Genomic DNA, 3,785 nt, shown 5'->3' with positions numbered 1-3,785 from the left:
AGATAATTAGACTTTGAGTCCAGGAATGCATACCTTAGTGAAGATGGGAGAGGTTTAAGTTCTACCTGTTTGGAGTTTTCCTGGAGCTTATCTTTGGTTTGTACCTCCTTCAACTTCTCTATCTCGGAAGCCTTAGCTAAGGGTAGGGGTGGAGAAGCTGCCAATTGTTGTGCACATGCTGTTATTTCTGTATTTTCATCATCCACTGTGTGGTCGTGCACAATACATGCTTTAAGAGGATCTTTAGGATTTGTCTTATGAAATTCCCCTTTAACTTGTTCGTCAATTATGTCAACTTTGAAGCATTCATCAGGCTCAAATTTGTGTTTCATTGTGTCGAACTAGTTGAACTCCACTTCCTCTTCTCCTACCTTGAGGGTTAATCGTCCATTTTTGACGTCAATGATGGCTCCAGCAGTTGCCAAGAATGGTCTTCCCAAGATGATAGGAATTTGGACATCTTCTTCCATCTCAAGGACAACAAAGTCCACTGGAATGAAGAATTTGCCCACTTTGATAGGGATGTTCTCAAGTATCCCTACAGGATATTTAATGGATCAATCAGCCAACTGCAATGAGATTATTGTGGGTTTCAATTCCCCGATCTCCAGCTTTTTGCATATTGATAGAGGCATTAGACTGACGCTTGCCCCAAGATCGCAGAGAGCCTTATCTATTTTCTTGTTACCAATGGTACAGGGTATGGAGAAGCTTCCTAGATCCTTTAACTTTGGAGGTAGTTTATTTTGCAGGATGGCACTGCATTCCTCTGTTAGAGCTACTATTCCATAGTCTTCTAGTTTCCTTTTCTTTCACAGAATTTCCTTAAGAAATTTGGCATAAGATGGCATCTGAGAAAGTGCTTCAGTGAAGGGGATGTTAATATAAAGTTTCTGTAAAACTTCCAAAAACTTCCCAAACTGTTTGTCCAGTTTGGCTTTTTAAAATCTCTTAGGAAAAGGCAGGGGAGGCTGATATGGTTCCGGTAATTTCTTTGTCTTCCTTGCCTCCTCTTCCTGATCTTTCTTAGCTTCTTCCTCCTTTTTCTCTGCTTGATCTTTAGAATTTTATATGGTTTCCTCTGTTGGTTCTACTCTGGTTGTACTAGAGTTCTCCCACTCCTTAGTGCAACTGCTTTGCAATGCTCCCTTGGGTTCATTTCTGGTTGACTGGGCAGTTTGCCAGTAGCCTTACTTAAGGAATTTGCTTGCTGAGCGATTTGATTCTCTAGCATCTTGTTATGGGTAGCAAGTTGGTCCATTTTGGAAGACAGCTATTTAATCAATTCGGTTTGTTGTTGTTGATCTGCTAGGAATCCTTCCATCATGGTTTCCATGGTCATTTTTCATTCAGGTTGTTGAGGTTGGGGAGGTAGTGATGGCTGTGCAAAGTTCTGACCCCTATTCTGAAATCCAGGGGGTGTTGGAGGTTTGTACCCTTGTTGCTTGTTTATTGGCTGGTTTTGCTAATTGGACCATGAGAAATTTGGGTGGTTTCTCCATCTAGGGTTGTAAGTATTTGAATACGGATTGTTTGGTTGCCTCTGGTTGAAAACTCCACTATTCATATAGTTCATTTGTTCTGTAGGTTCATTGAAATTGTTGTATTCTGAATTCATGTATCCTCCTTCATAGCTGTCATCATGTTGACTATTCGTACTAACTGTGTTGGCTTGCATTCATTCGAGTTTCTTTGTGAGGTGATCAAACTGGGCATTTATCATGCTTAGGGCATCTATTTCCAGGACCCCTGCAGTTTTTCTTGCATTTCCTCTTTCATTTGACCACTCATAATTATGGTATGCAACCCTATCTAGAAGTTCAAGTGCTTGTGGCACTGTTTTCTCCATTAGATCACCCTCTGTAGCTGAATCAAATATGCTCCTTGTAGAGGCTAGTAATCCATTATAGAAATTTTGCACCAATAGCCAATCTTCTATGCCATGGTGTGGACATTCCCTCTGCAGGTATATCTTTCCCATGCGTCATAGAGTGATTCTCCTTCCTTTTGTCTGAAGGTATTGAGCTCAAGCCTCAGCTTTGCAGTCTTTGCAGGTAGGAAATACCTTGCTAGAAAAGCTTGAGAGAGGTTTTCTCAGGTAGTGAATGTTCCAGCCGGTTGAGAAAGTAACCACTTCCTTGCTCTGTCCCGAAGGGAGAATGGAAATGCTCTGAGTCTTATTACTTGATCAGACACTCCATTCATCTTGAATGTATCACATAGGGTAAGAAAACACTAGAGGTGATAGTGTGGGTCTTCTGTTGGTGAACCTGCAAACTGGGTTTGTTGAATCATTTGGAGCCATGCTGGTTTTAATTCAAAGTTGTTGGCTTCCACTGTGGGTCTAGTGACATTGGGCTGAAATCCTTGGACAGATGGAGCTCCGTAATCTCTCAAGAGTCTTGGTCTATCATTATTATCGGCCATGGTTGGGATTTCGGGATCTCCTTGATCGTGCTCTTAATGTTTCCTTTCCCTTCTGATAGCTTTCAAAGTTCTGTCTATTTCTGGATCATAGTCCAAGATTTCTTCTGGCTTTGTTCTAGTCATATACCAGATCGGGCACCTGAGAGAAAAGAGAAGAAATACATCCAGTAAAATAAAATTAAATAATAAATATAATTGCCTAAATCAGCTAAATCGCCTATCGCTTAATATTACTAAAACCAAAATTCCCCGGCAACGACGCCAAAAACTTGCTTTGCTATTTTGCAATTATCGCAAGTGCACGTATCGCTAACAAGTAATAAAGTGATAAGTAGAGTATCGTTCCCACGAGGAATTTTGTTTAGCAAGTACCAATCTACAAAGAAATCTTGACTGTCTAGGCTATCGAATACTTAGGGAATGAAGTTTGTTAACTTTTAAATACTTTAAATGGTAAACTTAAAACGAAATGATTTATTTGAAGCAATTCTGGAATTAAGATTTCACACTTGAATCATACTAGGGATGTTATCTCGTTTATTTACTGAATTGAAGATCGTTTTCCTTCATGGAAATCGGTCCTAAGCTATCCTAGATCCTTTCTCAAGGCATCTAGGGTGTATTCTAATTAACTCGAACCCTACTTTCGTGGTGATCAAATCAATTAAAATCCTTTAAGACCTTTGACCAATTTTTAGGTTCCATAAAGGTATCAGCCTATGTCTAGGTTAGAATTCTTACGTTTAAGATCTCGATTTTCTAATGTTAATCTTCACCTTTCAGTCCTTCAATTAACATCTACAATCATAACTAAGTGGGTACCAACACATAGCATGCATTAAGATCACAAGAAATTATATCAAGAAATGAATCTCAAATCCAATAAATAAAACTCAATGTTCATCCATAATAATAAGTACAAGAGCTACTCTCCCAAATCCACAATAAGAAAACTACTCACTCATGGTGATTTCAGCAAATGTCATGATAAAAAGTAAAAACAATAAAAAGAGAGTTAAACAAAAGAGATAAAGTAATAAAATTCTGTCTAAGGAGATGAAACGAAGGAACCAAAGAGAGTTTCAGCTTTGATCTCGTGGAGCTTCAGCCGAAAGACTTCTTTTGGTACTAATGTAGAGCACGACAACAGCAACCTTCAGCAGCATTCCCGACGATAGTGGCCGACCTCTTTCCTGGTGTTTTCTTTTCTATTTATATTGGTTGCTCTAGGGTTAGGTCATTTTGAGTCCAAAAGGCTTTAGGAGTCTCGTTCGAATCAGAAAATAGGAGGAGCATTCGAGTTAAAAAACAGGCTGCAGCACAGTACACGACCCGTGTGTCACTACACGGGTCCCGCA

At 39.5% G+C, this 3,785-nt stretch overlaps 1 pseudogene; it reads right to left on the bottom strand.

Annotated features, from left to right (window-relative positions):
* Positions 1 to 353: 353 nt before the first annotated feature.
* Positions 354 to 1,234, bottom strand: LOC131175829 (uncharacterized; annotated as a pseudogene).
* Between the last annotated feature and the right edge of the window lie 2,551 nt (positions 1,235 to 3,785).

Source organism: Hevea brasiliensis, chromosome 18 (genome assembly GCF_030052815.1).
Source record: "Hevea brasiliensis isolate MT/VB/25A 57/8 chromosome 18, ASM3005281v1, whole genome shotgun sequence".
NCBI classification, from domain to species: domain Eukaryota; kingdom Viridiplantae; phylum Streptophyta; class Magnoliopsida; order Malpighiales; family Euphorbiaceae; genus Hevea; species Hevea brasiliensis.
This window is presented reverse-complemented; position numbering and strand designations above follow the sequence as displayed.